Source organism: Pinus tabuliformis, chromosome J (assembly GCF_031772625.1).
Source record: "Pinus tabuliformis cultivar Carrire ecotype Pingquan chromosome J, CPIR1, whole genome shotgun sequence".
In the NCBI taxonomy this organism is placed as follows: domain Eukaryota; kingdom Viridiplantae; phylum Streptophyta; class Pinopsida; order Pinales; family Pinaceae; genus Pinus; species Pinus tabuliformis.
The window spans coordinates 996,866,245-996,886,848 of NC_142295.1; the positions used below are offsets into that span (position 1 = coordinate 996,866,245).

Genomic DNA, 20,604 nt, shown 5'->3' on the forward strand with positions numbered 1-20,604 from the left:
AGTCTTCGGTCTTCGTAGAATTAGCTCCTTGATTCGGTTCACCAGCTCTGATACCACTTGTCACGCCCCTACACCTGCGGTAGTCTTTCAACCGCTTATAGCGAGGTGCTGCCCTACCAATTGTTTTCTTTTTACCAATACTTACGATTGTAGACTACGCCTAACACTCCATACTTAGTCTTAGTTTCGTTACCAAGTATTATTAATATGTTCCTTTATACAAGTGAAAGCCCATAACATTCACATAAACAACATTATACAAGAGAAATGCACAACAGTATAAAGGGAGGGGCAACTCCCTGCAATATGAGTCTGCCCGAATCAATATATTATACAAATTTTCCACTTTTACAAAGTACAGACTAAGTCCTTGGGAAACCCCAAATTTATACTTAGCCAATTTTCACAACTTAGGCAAACTCGGTTGCCCAACGCATCGGCGCCTCCGCATGGTCGTCGCACGACTCTCCAACCCTTCGTTCACCTCGTCGCACGATCGTGTTGTTTGCCCAACTCGGGCGCGCCTCCAAGTCGCCACACACGAGCGCCTCTGCCCGAGACACACCTCCGTTCACAATCTCAACACTCCACCAAGTCTCCGTGCACACTTGCACGACAGGCGGGCGCTCACCTGAGTCACCCAAGAACCCGTGCCAAGTCATCGCACAAATCGGGCGCCCACCAACGTTTCACCGTCGGGCACTCCGTCACATAAACCGAGCGCCACACACCTGTGCACGCCCTCACCCAACCACCGAGCGCTCCTACCCGCACCCTTCATCCAAAACCAAGTCAAGTGTTCCTTCTTCGTGCGGCTTAGCCCAAGAATGGGCGCATCCAAATCTGCGCCTTCCTCCTTAGCTTCTGCGCCCTTAGAACTGCGCCTTAACTCCTTGTTGAGCGAATGAGTGATCGAATGATTGATCGATGGAATGAGCTCCACGCTCTCCCAATATATATCCAGCGTAGGGCAAAGTTTGGCTACCCAGCCGACTCGCCCACGCTCTACACGCCATCGCAAATTCATGTCGGCTCCCTCATAATCATAGGTCGGCCTCCATACAAGTTACACCACGCTCTCATGCGTATAAACAAGCTTTCCCCCTCCTCATATGCGCATAATATCATCGCATACTCAAGTCGTGAGCTCGCCCTCAACACAACCGCAGTCGTTCAGCTCAACCGCTCGTCCGTTCAAGCCTACCCGCGCGCACGTTCTGTCCACCCGCGCACCCAGGAACTGCAGGTCGTTACAACCTGGGTGGGGAGGTCGATTCCCGGAATCGGCCTCCCCGCCCAAGTGGCTGCAGGACCTGGCCCCTAGGCGGGCGACGAGCTGAGCGCAACTCCCCGCATGCCCAGGGCCAGGCCTCGCTACCTCCACGCTTAGGTAAGCGCGAGGCGTGACCAAATTCAATATTTTTTTTTCCAATTTTGTTTTTATTTTTTTATTTTTTTATTTTTGTTTTTAAACTTTAAGTTTTTTTTAATTATTTTAACTTCTTAACTTTTTATTTTTTTAATAAATATTAATTTTTTTAAATGATTTTATTTAATTTTATTTTTAGTTATTTTTTATTGTTTTTTAATTATTATTATTATTTTTGCTTTTAATAAAAAATTAATATGGTTTTTATTTTTTTATTGTTTGAAATTTTGTTTTTATTGTTATTTAAAAAAAAATGGTTTTTTTTTTTATTATATTTTTGAATATTTACAATTATTACTTTAAATTTTTTTAAAGTTTTTTTTAAATAATTTTTAATTTGTTTTTTTTTCTTTTTTCCAATTAGTTCTTTTTTAAAAAAAATTCTGGTTTATAATTGTTTTTAAAAAAAAAAAATCTGGTTTATAATTGTTTTTATGGTATATTTTTTGTTTTTTATTTTATTTTAATATTTTTATTGTTATTTTTTTAGTTTATCTCATCAATATTATTTATTTATTTCAAATGTTTTTTATTTTTGTCTATTTTTTAAATTCTTTTCTTAAATTATGTTTTTTTTTCAATGTTTTCATTTTATTTTATTTTTTATGTTTTTTGTAATTTTGATATTTTATAAGATAATTTTGTTTTTTTTTAATTTTTTATGTTTGATTTTTTTTTTTTTATATATTTTTTATATTATTTTTTTGGTTCGTGTTTTTTAATTTTTTATGTTATATTATATATTTTTATTTACTTCTTATTATTATTTTTAATTTTTGTGTTTTTTTGTGTTTTAGTTTTTATTTTTTCAATTTTTCATATAGGATTCTCAAAACAACAATTTTTTTTATAGTTTCAATTTATTAAATTCAAAAGAAATTTAATTTTAATATTAAATTATTATTATTATTAAATGAAAATTATATATATATATATATATATATTCTCAGTAATGAAATATAATTTTTTAAAAACAATTTGTAAATTTCAAAATCTTAAAATTATTTAAAAATAAAATATTGGCACAAATTTCCAAAAAAAAATATTTAAATGCATAGAGTATGAAAAACTCCAAAATCACATATAAATTCATTTGTTTTGTAAAGTTGTTCATTCATCATAACTGAAGTGTTTCCTATCCAGTGACTTCAATACATTATATAAAAAAGACATTATATTTAATAAATTGTTATTAATATGATAAACTTAAAATAAAAATAAATTAATATAAATTAAATGGTAATAATTTATTAAAATAATATTAACACCATGGCTGAAAATTGTTGAAATTTTAAGGATTTTCATAGAGGTGATATTTTATCTTTAATGTCATCCTTGGAATTTTAAGGCTTTTCAGAGACATGATATTTTATCTTTAATACCATGCCTAAAAATTGTTGGAATTTTAAGGCTTTTGATATTTTATTCTTAATGCCATGTCTATAGTTGGAATTTTAAGGTTTCTAAGAACCATGATATTTTATCTTTAAAGTCATTATTAAAAGATGTTGACAATTTACCCCGAAAAAAAAAAAAAAAAAAAAGCATTATTCTAGCATCAACACTTTTTGTTTTCAGGGTGTTTTTTGCACAAAAAAAATTGGCTTTTACTTCCATTTTAAAAAAAAACGTTGAAAATTTACTCCAAAAAAAATAGGTTATTCCAACATCAACACTTTTCGTTTTCAAACTATTTTTTCATGTTTTTTTGGGCTACAATGCCCGTTTTGAGGTAATAGTTCTCATTTGATCGGTAACTATGTTCTTGGTCTCCACACTACCCAAAACCTTGAAAAAATACAGGAGCTTGTTGATTGCTCCTAGGATCGAGTTTCCCCACCCAACTATCACCATTGAGAACCATATAGCTACATGGGCTTTGTGTTTCCAAGAATTCAGTCTCTGCTCTTTCTCCTCCCATACCACAACCACTATTATCTTCTATCCATAACATAGATTGTTTGTCCATAAAAGGAATATCCGTATCCATGCCTATATGAAGCTCCATGTCACCCCATCATACCTTCATCTCCATCGCCAAATTTATGCTTGAGCTACCGCATGAGCTGAAAATCCTCATGCATAAGTCATACGAATTTGTCTTCCAATGGCTCACTCAAAATTGACCTCATTAAATCCATCATCCAACAATTGTTAAACATAATCACAGGTTGGTCACCTCCTCTAGTGCCAAACCACATGGCACCATGATGCCTTCATTGCAGCGTTTTTCTTCTCTCAAGTTTCAACCCACTAAATCATGGCAAACAAGGGTGCATTTTCCATGTTGCAATATCCTTTTCCTAGGTATTTTCAATATGCGAAACATATTCAATCATTCATGTACAAATTCAATCCCTCGTTGTTTGGCCTTAACATGCACTAGAGAACTAAACTTGCTTCCCAACACTGCCATATAGATCACACTAGTCCTCACCAAAAAAACCAACACAAATAACATCATTCTAACCTGTTGGCTTAATAATCATATTGAACATCATCGAATTTATATAAAAAAAAAAATCTACTAATTCAATTAATTCATATCATGGTGGGTAAATTTCATGAATTCAAGTTGAGGTCGATATGAGAGGATAGAGATCATATTTATTTATCACATAACCAAGTGGTGAATCCATCATTAGAGAAATGCCCAAGCCACTCTCACTAGAGATTTCAAGCTTACCAAGCTCTGATGCCATGTTAGAAAAAATAGAGAGAATATGACAGAGATAATAGCAATACAATAACAATATAGCAACAACACACTATATATCCTAGAAAAACTAGTGAATAGATCAATTATTCCCTCTGACCAAACCCAACCAAGCCGACCAAGTGATCCTTCATTTCACCTCAAGGCACATTACAGTGGTATCTCCAAGTTTTGTAAAGGCTTCATCACATTTTAATCCATGGGCTACCAAAACCATGAGCCCAAAAACTATCATTTCTGACCTAACTCTTTGACAATTTCACGAAATCAAGTTTAACATAACACTCTTCAATTGGTGATTTGTCAATTTTAGCTTAATTAACCTAAAAATTTAAAAAATTAATAATATGTTCCTTTACCTAGTAAAATTCTTTTTTTCCCATTGATTCCCATATCCACCCTGACAATGAAAATGGATGACTTGGGAAACTAGCTAGACTCCTAGTAAATGATTTCGATCACAACTTTAAAAAGGAAAAGCTTAAAATTGCACTCAAAACATAATTCTTCTTCATTGCTATTAAAATCATTTTTAGTAAAATGAAAAAATTCAATATCCATTATTGTCGATGATTTCTTTGCTTATTTAGATTCGTGAAAATCACTAAAGATTATTTAAACTTCAACGACTTCACAATATTTGCGCCTTGAATCCGAATTTGAAATTTATTTTGTAGTATTGCCTTCACCCCCATCACCATACTTCATAGATGAGATTAGAGTGAAAACAATGTGTGGCGGCTCCAACGAACAATTTAATATGGAAACAACCCATGACATAGGATGCTCGTATAATTGAATAACTTCCTTTTTCATTTTCTCTAATGAAAAATCTTAATTTCTTAATAAATTTCTTTTAATTAAAAAAACGAATGATTATGATTGTGGTTCTAAAGTTTAACTCAAAATTGCTTCTACTTTATCAAGAGCTGGTTTTTTTGGACCCAAGAAAAAAATGTTAACAACCTAAAATTTAAAGCCATGATATGAATGAAACCCGGTTACAAATCATCGAAAAAATATTCCAAATAGCATAGTTTTCTTGAGTGATAATCAGTATGGATTCACAAATAATAATTAATAATAACTATTCCACTGCTAATTTAACAATTAAATTATAATAAACTTTTATTATAATTAAAAGTAAATAAATTTACAAAAAGAAGAAGATAGATATCTAATAAATAAAAATAAAAATAACCAAATAGATCCATATTAACTCTGATTTACTAAGGGCCAAGAAGATGCAAACTTTTTTTTTATTGCAGAACTTTAGGAAATGTTTGCACCTTGAGAGATTTGATTTCTCTCAACTCTTGGTAGACCTCGAGTTACGGTGGATCTATGCCAATTTTAAGAAACATAATAATAAAATGTTTTAACTAAAAATAAAAAAAATCACTTATTTTATATAATATATACATAGTTGACAATGAAATATTTGATTTATGATTCATATTCTCCATGGTAAACTTTTAATACATGCCCCCTCGTATTCTCAAGTATAAATCTCTCTCTCTCTCTCTCTCTCTCTCTCTCTCTCTATATATATATATATATATAACATTTTTTTTTACTAAAAAAAATTGTTACATATAAACTCCATATTAAATTGGAATAAATTATACATCACTTTCATAATGGAAAATAAAGATATAGGAAAATCTTTAATTACACCGAAGGTGTTCCCTCTATGGAGTTTCCTAGGCAAACACTGTTAACCCTAGTCAATCGTCATGCTCCATTTTCAACCTCCCCCATCCTGTCAAAATTTGACAAGTGGAAAGTCACTGACGGGAAAGGCTCTGCTACAACCAATTCCTCACAATACACAAAACAATATTGGGATGCCCCTTGGAATTGCATAGCGACAGGCCAACATTAGCTCTTCATCCACTCCGCAGAAGAAGCTTTCGTCCCTAAAAAGCTTGGAATTATGTTTAGGCCCTAAGATTTTTCAGCTCAAATCTAGAAGAAAGAAGAAAACAAATACCTCCTATGTTGAAAACTCAGTGCATTGACCTCAAGGAAAGCCTGATGTTCATCCCTTGCAAGTCAGGCAACTAAGGTTACAATATGTAGGTCATGCTTGGAAATTCTACAACGAAAGTATATATATGAGAAAATTTGGATTGAAAGGACGCCTCGTTGATTTTGGTATTATTCCTTAATTGATCCAATGAATGACTACAAAACTTCTTTGCATCAGTGTATAGGTAGGAAGTGGAGACGATGAATCCTCAGCAGTATCTTCCTTTGAAACGAAATTGCCAAGATCAATGGAGCTACCAATCCTGCGTACCATAGAAAACTAAACAATGGAGGAAATATCTTTGTTTTTCTCCAAGATTAGCTCTTATGTGGCATTGCTTGCTAATACCTCTATAGAGCCATTAGATAGAGTAATTTGGGGTGAAAGTAGGGAAGCTTGGTTAAATGCTACAGTAAGTTGGGTTGTTGGGGAAAATATAGTAGGAGCACTAGAAGTCACAGAAGGGAAGGAATAATACATACCATTTGACGAAGGATAACCTATAAGAATTGAAGACTATGGCTCTGTTTTAGCCTCGAGAAACTACAAAAAAGTCGTAGATTTATGCATATAATCAAGGGACAAAATGTGTAGTTTCTATGCAGTCTCCATGTTTTCTTAAGACTAAACTAGTAGGATGATTTCCTACTTTTGAGCATCTCCATTCCATAGAACTCTATCCTCGTATGAAGCTTTGTCATGAAGACTTGACGAAATCACTACTTTCTCCAAAATCGAAATCTGGAATTGTTATCCCTTCAAAAAAATCCTCTTGCACATAGAAACAAAACTAAAATCATTTATCCATTGATTTCACTAACATAAATAAACTATAACACCCCACCCCAACATTTACCCATTTTTACAAGCTCACCAAGGTAAACATGAGTTAAGAGTTATTATGCATGACCCAACTTCCAAGATTCAGTTATGGAAATTGGGCCTAACTTACCAACTTGTCCAACACATATCACAATACTAAGGAACACCTGATCAGACCCTTAACAACTTGATTCCACTAGTGACATTTTCTTGAGTCTATACCACTCCTTGACCTAATTTACAGCCCAACTACATGCACAAAGGCCTATCAGTGTGGTTAAACCCAAAATTTACCAGTTTCAAGAGTGTAGCCAAAGACTCTTCCAGATTTTTAGGCAAGCCTATAGGCCAACTACCCAAATATGCCCATAACTTTCTCAACAGTCCCTATGAGCCTTTAGGCTCTGTTTCCAAGTCTTATTCTTGCTCAATCTTTCATAACACATAACATTCATTTATACAAACACCATGTAAACATAGTACCTATGGGTCATGAATGCTTAAATGGCCATTGTTTCATTAGTTTCATCATAGGTTCATCAAGAAGGCTTACTTCCCTCTCAAGCTAGCACAACAAACACTTATTAGCTCATGCATTCATATAAAACAACCAGGAGCTTGTCAAACCATGGAATAAAACCATAACAAGAGCACATCACATAATGAGAAATACACCATGCATATAACCAGGAATGTAGCCATGAAAAAATAGTCATAAAATCACACATTAAACCAGAACATGTGCTCCTAAATCATCATTAAAGAATAACACATAATAACATATGTGTAGCACCAACCAAGTCAAGGACTTCCATGTACCACCTGACCATATATTGGGTTGAACCAAATTTTTCTTTCATCCAATCACCCTTGTGCCATATTCCAAGCCCGAATGTGGGATCACATTGGATAAACCAAACATAAAAACAAGGAATCCAGAGGTTAAACCACCTCCACCCTCAAGCCACAGTGATTTTACCTAAACCGGTCTAGAAATCACCAAAACCAATACAAGCTTGGATGCCTCATGATTTCTTCACCATACCTAGATGAATTTTCCTGTCTCCTCCCACCTATTAAGAGCTTCCTTGAGAAAATCATCTCCACCCTCAACCCTTTCGATTTTCCTGAGACCATCTCAACCGAATCCAAATCCTCCAACAATCCAAAGCTCAACCACAATGAGAACCCACTATACCATGGTTGTCCAGGAAATGGAAAAGGTAAGGTTGTACATCACTATCAATCCATTCAATCCCATGCCATTGATAGTAAACATGACCATAAACCAATGCATAAGCCATGCATTCACATCCCAGCAAGATAATCAAACATGCAACTCGTTACTTGCAAAATCCTCTTGTTGTATGCTCTTCCTTGCTTGATTTTTGTCCTTGCCTATTGCTTTCCAATCTTCTTCTTGCACTCCCTTGATTTCTTTGCTTGCTTGCTTGTGTCTTCCTTGTGTCTAAGTGCTCTCTTTCTTTTTCCCCTCTTCCTATAGCATTCTCTCTTGCTCTTTTCCCAAAAGTGAATCCTACTAGAATGATGTCCCTCCCAATTTATTTTCTTTTTCTTTTCCTTTTCCTTCATTTTCCCTTGCATGCATATTCTTGTCTCTTCATCTTCCTTTTCTCTTATTTTCCTTTATTTCTTGTATTAAATTGCCATTTATTTCATTTTGCCTCTTGCCAATGCTAATGCCAATTTCCATAGCCAATAAATAATTAACCACAAGTGGATCCCAATATAATGTTTTTTCCTCATTCCGCTTGGAATATGTGTCCCATGATCTTGGTTTTTTTTTTCTTTTATAGTTCCCATTTATTACATGGAATTTTAACCCCGGGTTTGTTATAAACCCCTCCCCCTCGAGGGAACGTCATCCTCGGTGCTTTATGACACTTATGATTAGAAAAAACTACTGAAAACATGACAACACACTTCTTATGGAGCTTTATAAACACATCTCGATGCAGTATTTACAATCACACACACACACACATATATATATATAAACTAAGCACATTTGTTTTAACCAACAAATAAATAAGGATATATGCCCGCATATGATAATCCATCTCCCATGTAGCTTCATCAAGCCCAAATTTCTTCCACTGCACTTTAACTTACTTTATTTCTCAGTTCCGTAACATGAGCTTCCTCCGCTATAGGATGCATTAAGGCTCTAGATGGAACTATCCTTATGGTGCCACATGCAATACAAACCAATCAATCACATTATCAGCATCTCGTTCATATCTTTTAAGAAATGAAACATGGAAAACATCATGTACTTTCACTAATGGAGGTAAAGCAATTTTGTAGGCCATTGGTCCAATCCTCTCAAGGATCTCAAAAGGCTTGCAATATCGAGGTCCCAACTTGGCACATGACCCAATCTTCAAGGAGCTCTTCTTGGGCTTGATACAAAAGTACACATGCTCCCCAACCTTAAACTCCTTAAACACACTATGTTGATCTGCGTAGCTCTTCTACCTATCCTGTGTTGCCTTCAATTTTTTTCTGATAAATTGCATCTCATTCTCTATCTCTCTCAACATATCTGGTCCAATCAGCACCCTGCTCATTGGATCACTCTGGCTGATAGGATTATTACAACTCCTTCCATAGAGAACCTCAAATGGACTCATCTTCAAGGATTCCTAATATCCATTATTATAAGAAAACTCCACTAGTGGAAGATACTCCTCCCACTTCCTTTGTTGATGCATGACATACATCCTCGACATATACTAAAGACAGTTGTTAATCCTATTTGTCTTCCCATCTGTCTATGGATGATAAGTTGTACTGAAGGCTAACTTTGTCCCCAAGCCTACAAAAAACTCTTTCCAAAACCTGGAAGTGAACTTGACATCTCTATTTGATATAATCCTCTTGGGAACCCCATGCAACCTCACTATCTCCTTAATGGAGATTTGAGCCACTTCGCTAGCTAAATTAATAGACTTAGCTACAATGAATTGAGCTACCTTGCTCAACCTATCAACCACAACCATGATGGAGTCATGTTGCCTCCTTTGTAACAATCGTAGGTTAAAAAATCATGTAGTAAAGTTAATAAAGGAAAAATAAGACCAATGTCATGGGACATGTATTCCAAGTTGAATGTTGGGAAAAACATCCTAGTGGGCATCACTTGTTGTTTATTATGGCTAAGGGAAATTGGCAAAGGCAATGGCAAATGCTTTGAAAAGGTAAGAAGGCATTATTGGCATTTATTCTATGAAAATAATATAAAATAGGAGAAAAGGAAGGTGAAAGGTCGCAGGTTGCATGTGAGGAGGAAATTGAAGGAAAATAGAGAAAAATGGAGAAATTAAAGGCCTCAATAATAAAAAGGATTTTGAGGATCATTTCATAGCCTTTTGTCAGTTCAGTTTTGGAATTCGTCTCAGAAATGAGAAGAACACCAAGAGGAGAAGGAAAGTAAGAAAACAAAGGAAGGACAAGGAAAGCAAAGGAAATGAAAGGAAAGAAAGGATCAAGAAAGGAAAGGTTGGATCAAGTGGATTCCGCGGGAATACTTGCAGGTAATAGGTTGCATGTATGATTTCCCAGATGGTTTTGGCATGCATGGTATATGCATGTGTGTATTTGGTTCTCTTGTTGTCATTACCATGGGTTTTTGTAGGGTGTGATCGTGATTTCAGCCTTGCCTTTCCATTTCTAGATAGCCATGATGTGATGGGATTCATTCATGTTTAATATTTGGATTACCAGAAGGTTTTGGATCTGGGTGACGTCGTCTCAGGAAAATCCCATGGTTTGGGGGTGGATATGGTTTTCACTAGGAAGCCCTCAACAGGTGGGTGGAGACAAGACAATTCCTCAAGGGATGGTGAAGGAATTTGAGGCATACAAGCTCAGTTTGGTTTCGTGATCGCAGGACCAGTTTAGGTGAGATCACAATAGTGTGAGGGTGGAGGTGTTTTAACCTCTAAATTCCCTTGGTTGTTTATGGATTGGCTTATCCCATTAGATCCCACATTCATGCTTGGAATATGGCACGGGGGTGATTCGTTGAAAGAAATATTTAGTTCAACCCAATCTATGGTCGAGTGGTACGTGGAAATCCCAACTTGGTTGGCTTTTGCATATGTCAATAAGAGCTAAGTTCCTCTTGTATTTCATGAGTAAATGTACTTGTTATTATGTGTCTTTAATGGCTATTCTATCAATGTTATTTATCTAGTTATATGTTGGTTATAAGCATGGTTCTGTGACAGATTCAAGTTATGGCTCTTATCATGTTTGATCGATAAATGAATGGTTAATGAATGCATGACATAATAGATGTTATTGTAGATATTGTGAGAGGGAATTAGTCCTTCTTGGTAAACCTCAGATAAGTTTTAGATCCCTATGTTCGGATATGCATTCATGACCTGTAGATCTCATGTTCACCACGTTTTAGATGGAATGTTTGTCATGGTTAGGCTTGGTTAGGTCTATTTCTTAACTAAGTTTTGTGTTAAAGGATTTTTCCTTGTGTCATTTATTATTTTGGAAAGTTTCATCAATTTCTAGGTAGTGACCTAGAGTTTAGCCCTGAAAAGGTGGCACATATTTCATGGTAGCAAGCACAGAACTATGAAAAAAAGACTGTAGTTGCTCACTTGTAGGTTTATGCATGTGACTGGAGTATTTTAGTCGCATGGATGCAGGATTTTTCGTGCGACTAGGAGTTCATATCAGTGAAAAATCAAGTTAACTCAAGGTTTGGACACTTGGAATGGTTGGTTAGTTCCTGGGAGTCCTGTAGCACCTAAGGGAAGTCAGTAAGGCCTTTTTTTGTCAGATCCATTTCCTTAAGATCGCCTAGGAGGTTGAGTCATGCCATAGTAGGCCCTCATCTCATGTTTACCCTGAGAAAGCTGATGAAAGTGGGTAAATATGGGAGGAGAGTGTTACAGAGTGGTATCAGCGCATGGTTCAACACTTGGAATGGATGGGCTAGATGCATGTTGTTATGCATGCATTGTTATGGTTAAGGTTGTTGTATGTACTATCTGTCATGATGATGTTGTTGGCATGTTATGAGACTGACAAATTTTCCAAGATAGAAGAGGAGATGTAGATCATTAGAGTGAGGTTGTAGCATTAGATCTCAGGGTAAGAGCAGATCGTCATACAAGTTTGTATGTTGGGTATGCATGTATGTTGATTAATGGTTTTTATATACATTATGGCTATGTACATGTCTGTCATTATATTTTTGTTGTGGTTACATGCATGATAGATGTTTTTTATCAATGCGGTCATATGCACATGTGTCAGAGAGTCATGAAAGGTGGCAACTTGTTATTATATGCATGGCAGACATGTTATTATTATTATGGTCATATGCATGAGGATTATTCTCATGATGGTGCTTGTATGATAGTCAAATCTTTATATTATCATGTATCGTGCTTATCTAGACTGACTTGTGTAGATGTGATAGCCTCCCTTGAGATACATTGAGGTATGTGTTGGATTATGTTGTCTATTTCGTTTAGCTAACATGGTATGGTTACAAGTTGTTTGAATGTTGATTAATTGCATGATAGGTATGTGTCTATAAGATTGCAAGAAGGAATGATCTTGCTTTGAGATGGTTGTAATAACATAATATGTGTTGCGACAGTTGATATGTACTTGAGTGCAAGTGGGTGCTAGTTGTAGTAATTATGATTAATGACTATGAGTTGACTGTTGATTATAACATGGTTGTTAGTCTTGGTAAAGGTTGATTTCAAATTAATAGACATGATGTCTTGATATTTGGGACATGTAACTGACAGTGTGATAATTTATAGGGAAACATGCTTGGTATTAGCATGACAAGGTAATAGTTGATTTGTTTATATAACTAACATCTGGGTGATGTGATAGTACATAGTAAGACTCAACTGCAACAAGGAAAAAGGAAAAAGAAAGGAATTGGGTGAAAATTTCTTTGGCTATGTTTGGAAACCACAATTACAAACGAACGAGTGCTTTGCATATAGGATGTCTTCTTACCTTTGATCGTGTCTAACATTATGTGGATATGTGTTATATTCATGAACATGTATTTGATAGGTATAATAGTTGGTTTCTAGTTATGGCTAGATTTGTCAAGGAACTGGAGTCCCTTGAGAGATGATATATGTAAATGTTCAATTACAAGGCAACGTGTTTGGCACGACACAGTAAGGTAACTAGTATATTGTATATCTATTTATGCACTAACAGTTGTGTGTTTATGGAAGTATGATGTAGGGCAGTTGCATGGCAAAAGTGACTACCATGAAATCTTGAAGAACGCTTGGGTTGATCTTTCCTTTGGAATTAATTAGTAACCCATGGGGATTGAGTCATGATGTTCATTGCTAGTTTCGTGCTTTCTTTCCTTTGTTATTTGGTTTCATTTAATTTGCAGTTTTATTTTTGTCTCGTGCATGGCCATGCCACTTTGTTGTGGTGTCATATTCCTATTGGGTTTTTAGGGTTTTCTTCTTAGTTTCTTTTGGTTCTTACATTTTATGTTTTGAGGGATTTGGGAATTGGTAGGGAAGGAGGAAGTTAATGGAGCTCGGGGAGAATTGTGTGCTACCAAAAAGGTAATGTAAGACCTGGACGAAACTCAGTGCATGTATAAGGGTAGCTGAAGGTAAGGATATAGTAGCCAATTGGATTGGTTGGGTCCATTGGTGAAAGTGGACGGTGGCATGATAGTCATGAGAAAGGTGACTAGGAAAGGTAAGGTGAATGGATTAAGATTTCAAATGCCTTGGCTATGTTGGGAACTGTTAGTGTCAGTCTTTGCATCCTTTCACTGATGATCAAATATACTTTTACATAGTTTTTTTTTAGGGTTTCTGGTCAAATTTTAGTTTCAAAAAGTTTTTTCAATAAAATTTGGTCACTGGTTATGAAAGTCAGTTTACACTAGTATTTTCAGTCTCATGGTAAAGGTCACCATCTTGGTCAAGGCATCTCATCATTAGTAGAGTCCCATTGTCATTTTGGTCCATAATCCATTAAATGGGTCACAAATAAGTCATCACTAGCTCACCACTAGGTCACTAGATGCATTCTGGAAAATCAGTGTTTACACCTTTCAGTTTCATGTCAAAAAGAAGAGTGGGAGTTAGTTGGGTCACCAAGGTTTGAAAAGCTATGTTTTATTTCATTTTCTCAAATGAAATATCATTATGAAAACATAAAAAAATCAAAGTGTCAAAGTCCAAATGAAAGTTATTGGTGGGTCCACTATTGTTCTACATAGAAAAAAACATTTTTTTTCTCATGTATAAAGGCTCACCATTCACTCTTTTCATTCTCCACTTGATCATTTTTACATTCAACTATCCACAACACTCCAGTGAGATAAATATGCCATGCAAAGAAGGGTGATTTGCACTCAAAACCAAGTTCTGAAAATTGTGTTATGCAAACACTCTGCCTCTACTACGCATTCATTATTTGATGCTTCATCGTTTCTCCAAGGAGTGGGATTTATACAGTTGTTGGCCTCTTAATGGTGACTCTTCTCTGCATATGAAACAGGTTGGTAGTCTTTCCTTAGGGTTTGTACTCTTTGGTTTTCTTTGCTTGAACTCATTGTGTCCCAACTCTTTTTTCTAGGGTTTTATAACGTAGTTTATGAGAGTTTCACTCTTTCCTTGTCACATTGTTGATAAAACTCATATATGTTTGCTCTCACACCATTATCTACCTCAAATATAACTACCTACATACCTTTCATCGAACCCACTCCTAAATTCCACCATTTCTAGCCAAACCCACGAAATTTACACTCATTTTCACTATAGGACTATGTTTTAGGGTTTTGGAAGCCTTCCACTCACTCAAATCCGATAATTATGGTTTCCCTAACTTCCTAAACTTCCCCTCCACTTCCCCAAATTTTCTCAGAATTTTCCCACTTTCCCATACCCCTCTTTCTTCCTAAACTCTCACACAGCGCTTCAAAATCCCTTGTTTTCACGTAGTCAAACCCTAGTTTGTCATCCTAAGAACTAAGGGACAAAATGGATTTTGAAACTTCAGAGCAGAAGAAGCACAGAGGAGGAGATGTATTAGACATGAGCCCACATCAAAGCATGAGGTTTTGTCTTCTCCCTTTGTCATGAAATCATTTGAAGATGCTGGCTACCTTAAGTTTTGTCAAAATCTTGAAGAACTGAAATATCATGACCAACTAACTAGTGCCTCCACCACCAAGCTACAAGATGACAATGCTACCATAGAAAGGTTCCAAATTATTGTGTCAATCCAACTTTTCTCCTTGGCTACAGGGATTCCAAACATTAGAGAGAACTGGTTCAAAAGGGAAGTGCTTAACCTTCAAACTCTATAAAATATATCTAAAACCACAGTACCAGGTAGCTCCAACCTATATTTTTCCATTCACACATTTGTTGGATAAGTACGACCCTTTCATGAAGATGATCATGAGGTATTTCACATGTGAAGGAAGGTTTTCAAGGATTTACAAGTACCACATGAAACTTCTCATGCATTTCACTGGTGTACAACAAGTAAACTTGTCCTATTTTTTGTATAAGAGTTTGGTCAAAATGTTAGAGAAGATGAAATCACAAGGGGAGAAATATCACTCTAATTTGTCTCATCATGGCCTAGTCAAAGTGATGGTTTGTCATCAACTTGCACAAGAAAATGTGTCTTGGGACCATTTTTCTAACTTAGCATTTCCTTCATCTTCTTCAACTAGGTTTCATGATAAAACCATGCCCACAGTTTCACCTATGCAACAAGAGATAGCTTCCTCAAGCAAATCAACTAAGAGAAAGGACAGGTCAGAAGGGTCTTAGACCTACTCTAGAGGTGATAGGCTTGTGTTTTCTCAAGAGGTGGTTGAAGGGGCTAAGCCTACAACAAGTAAAGAAGTAGTTTCCTCATGATACAAAGAGTTCTCTCATCCAGACACACATGTGACTGCAAAAGAGAAATAACAAGAGGGAAAAATCAAAGATCAGATAATCAAGGTTAAGGAGGTTGAAATCAAGAAATTAGAGGGAAAATTGATAGAGGCAAATTCTCTAATTGCATGCCTAGAGCAAGATAACATGCAACTAAAGGTGAACCAGATGATGCTAGACAAGTAGGCAGCAGTGTCAAAGAAGGAAGATACAAATGGAAAGGCAATGGTTCAAATGGAAGTGTCCAAAGGTAAAGACAAACAAGTTGCATTAGGAAGACCTAGGACTAGAGAAGCCAGGAGATATTTTGAGCAACAAAGAGAAACTTCACCACCAAAGAAGTTGATTATGGTAAATGACCTAATCGCTAGAAACATAAATGAAGATAGATTTTATTGGCTTGACAAGGTGAATGGATACCTGGAGCAACTCCTCAAGACGTCCAACAGGAACAACAACTTGCAGAGGCACATCGCTATGCATTATTACACCAGGAACACAATATCCATGTCAAGGTCAAATAGTTAAAGAGCAAACTCAAGAAAAACCTAATTGGCCAAAAAGACAAAGACAACCTTGAGATACTTGCTGAGGCCTCACTCATGGAATAACATACTTCATTTTACTCCTACTCAACAATTTTGAAGAAATTTGGGGAAAATTTTGTCATTTTCAAATTTTTGGTCATTTTTTATTGTTTTCGCAAATTCAGGAATTTCTATAAGCGCAGCGCTTTGGCGCTACACTTTCACCTCAAAAATCCAAATGAGGAAAACTCTATATGCCTAGATAGATCTTGTCATAAGGATGTCAGAAATAAATTTTTGGGAGAAATTTGGCAAACTGGTTAAGAGAAAAAGCCAAAAACAGGTGAAAAATACACATTCTGCCACTGTTTTGAGCATGTGTTGCGCATACAAAATCACCTCGGGAGAATCGATTTTTGGAGGCTTTCCCGTGCTCCCTTTTCAAAAATTCGAGTTGATCTAGAAACTAGACTCAAAATTCTAGTTGATCGTTCTCTTGATTTTTAGATTTGACCCCCAGAATACTTCCAAAACCTGTCTGCAAGCCGGCGCTATGCTTATGCAAAAACTGCACTGTTTATATTTTCCTGTAGTAGACTTTTTAATGTAAATTTGCCAGTTTTGTTTTTAATGATGTAATAATGACTTGCTGATGTAATTGTGAAGTTAATAGACATGCTTGGTTGCTTTAGTGTCTATTTAAAGCCTCATAAAGGTGGAAAAACTCAATTTGAAGTCTTAAAGAAGAGTTTGTGTTGGACCTTCTTACTTCTTCCTATTTGTTGAGAGAATTTTGCTAACTGTTCCACCACCTTAGAATTCAACCCTTAAAGGTGGGGAAATGGTTGTTGGGAGTCTATATGTATGTTTTCTCATTCAGTGAGAAGGGTGGGACTTTTGTAAAGAGGCTTTCATGTTTATGTTTTCTTCAGCTAATACAAGAGCAGTTGTAGCTATTTTTAAGGAACACTAGTTCAATGAGTGTATGGTGTTTGTTATTCTTTCTATTAGTTTTCTAATGGTTTTATCATCTATCTTTACATGCTTTATCATCTTCTTATGATTTTCCTTGCAGTTATATAGACAGGATTCTTGAGTTTCAAGCTCTGTTTATGTGGAATTCATAGTTATGTTAATTTTCTTCTAAGACTTATGAAATCATATTTACATATGCTTATTAGTCTCTTCATAACCCTATAATCTATGCTACATTAACAAACATTCCAAGTACACCATAGCCTACTGATACCTAGCTCCTTTCTATACTTGTATCTACATTCCTAAAGCCTAGACCTAATCACTTGCTCTAAACCCTAGTCCAGCAAACCTTAAAATCTCAAATTCACAGACACACAAAAAAACTTGCATATCTAGCCTAAAAACTTTGTTCTTTGAAGTTATTCATTGACAAATAATTGGAGAGATCCCTCTCTGGCTCAGTAGGGCTAGCTACTGAGCCGAAATTGGTTCGAGGTTACCCTTCTCGATCTCCTCCTCAGCATAGGAAATTGTAAGGGATAACATTTTTAGTGTCCATTGCCTGGGAAACTACTGATAAATCATTCCTGGGAAATATTTAGAGCTTCCAAGAGAATTGGTTCTGTAGTTGACAGTTTCCAGTATCCAAAATAGGCTGATTTTACAAATTTCTTCAATCTTATGGTGTAAAAAAATTATGGCTCCTAAAAGATATACCAGGTTAAATCCTAACCCAAATCCACCTTTCATTGTTGAAGACCCAAAAAGGCTGCTCAGAAAACTTAAGTTACCTATCACTAAAAGTGCAGTTCGGAAAATTAAAAGAACAACTTCTCTACCCAGAAATCTATTTTCTTTTGAGCAGCTTCCTTTTGATACTCAGTTAGAGTTGTCTCTTTCAAGGTCAAAATCTGAGTCTTGCATTTCTGAAGTAATATTTGAACCTCTTCAATTTGAATCTCATTCTCATTCTTCAGAATCTCTATCTACTAGAATTGATCACGAGTTATGATTGAATTTTGACAAACTTCAAAGTCTTGCTGACCAACCCCAAATCACTACTAAAAAGGCCTACTTTCAGTATCAACTTGAATACTTAAATGTTGTCTCATCCTCCACTACACCTCAAAATACATCCACTACTCCCCCAAGTACCTCTACTACATCTCCAAGTACATCAGCCACCACATCCTTTCCTCCACCACCTTCATCAGTGTCATCATCTTTACCTACACAACCCATTGTAGTACCTCCACCGCCTCCAACAGTCATGGCACGATTTGCACCTCTCATACTGCCTGCTCAACTTGCTGCTTTACCTTAGAATTATGGTCAAAGAATTCCTCTATTTGATGGGAGTTCAGAAATCACAGCCCAGCATCATGTTGATAAATTTATATAATTTATTGATCTAGAAGAAGTTGATTAAGATGATGCTAAGATGAGAATCATAGCTCAGAGCTTTTCAGGAGATGTGAAGAAGTGGTTCTGTAGCCTAGCTGCTAATTCTGTCAATAACTCACAAAGGTTGATTGAGTTCTTCCTAGCTCGTTGGCAAGAGAAGAAGAATCTGTTACAGATATTGGCTGAGTATAACTCAATGAAAAGAAATCCAAATGAGACAGTCCAAGAGTTCACAGCAAGGTTCAATACAGTATACAATTCTATTCCTGATGATATGAAGCCTCCACCTAGTCTTGCACTTCTCCATTATCCTGATGCTTTTGACCCAGATATGGCATATCAGCTTAAAGAGAGAGACCCTGCAACTCTTGAAAAAATGCAGCGAAATGCAGTGAGTGTCGAAGGCAATTTTCTCATCAAGAAGTCTAAATCAAAGCCTGAGAAGACTGAAACGCAAGTTGTTTTTAAAGAAGAACCTTCATCATCTTCAGATGTGAAGCTTGACACCCTAATCAAAACCATGGAGAGAATGATGTATAGAATATCCATAACTAATCGACAATCGGAGCCTTCAGTGAGGAATCAGAACTTTCGTGGCCAACAATAACAACAGTTCAGAAATAGACAAAAAGAGCAGCGAAATCAAGATCCTCATGGTCAAGTAAGAGTTCCATTTCAGCAAAATTATACTAAAGGCCAAGAAGAAGATGAAGAAGAGATTGTAGAAGCAAATCACTTCTTTGAAGGAGATGAGCTGCCTACCTTTCTAACAGAAGAAGATTAGTTTTCCAAAGATTCTTTCACACCAAGTGATCAACAACTTGTACTTGCCAGTGATGATCTATGGGTTGTTCAAACTAAAGATACCAAAGAGGATATCGGAATGCTCTTAGTCATCTGCAAAAGTAGTACAACTTGAGGAACAAAAATGTACTTGTTACATTGAACCAGAAGAGGCAAAATCTGCAGAAAGACGCATCAAGCAAAGAAGCAACTCCTCCAAATTAGAACAAAGAAAAAGAAGTTGTCATACTAAGCCGGGACAAAACAAATGAGGCATCTACCAGCAATGTGAGAAAGGACAAGGAGTTTCAAAGTGAAATTCAAAAGAAGGAATCTCAAGCTAAAGGGAAGATTGAAAAGAAGGACGTCGCTGCAAAGGAGGTAGGAAAGCAATATAATCTTTTTAGTTTAGAAAATGAAATTTCTAAGTTGAAAGTTTCAATTCCTCTCACTGAATTAGTGAAGAATGATAAATATAAGTTTCAGATTGCAAAAATGCTTAAGGTTGACTAGATGTCAGATACTATGAATGTGGTTGATGATGAGCCAGTAATCCTTTTTGGTCCAGCCTTGGAAGGAAGTCCTGAAGATAGTGAAATTTAACCATTTTATCTCAATCTCAAACTTCATAACTTTATCCTCCATAATGCCATGTTAGATTCTGGTGCCTCACATAATCTTATGCCTAAAGTCATCATGGACAAACTAGGACTGAGTATCACCCGACCTTATCATGACCACTATTCTTTTGGTTCGGGTAAAGCGAAGTGTCTTGGCCTCATTAAAGACTTGGTAGTGTCCTTGGACCAAATTCCAGCCAAGAATATGCTTATGGATGTAGTGGTTGTTGATATTCGTCCTAGTTTGGTATGTTTCTTTCAAGATCTTGGGGAGAAAAACTGAAAGGAACTTTACAACTTGAATTTTCATATGCCATTATCCCAGTATTTGGGCAG

At 36.0% G+C, this 20,604-nt stretch overlaps 1 pseudogene; it reads right to left on the reverse strand.

Moving 5' to 3' along the window:
* Positions 1-1,135: 1,135 nt before the first annotated feature.
* Positions 1,136-18,733, reverse strand: LOC149230197 (uncharacterized; annotated as a pseudogene).
* Between the last annotated feature and the right edge of the window lie 1,871 nt (positions 18,734-20,604).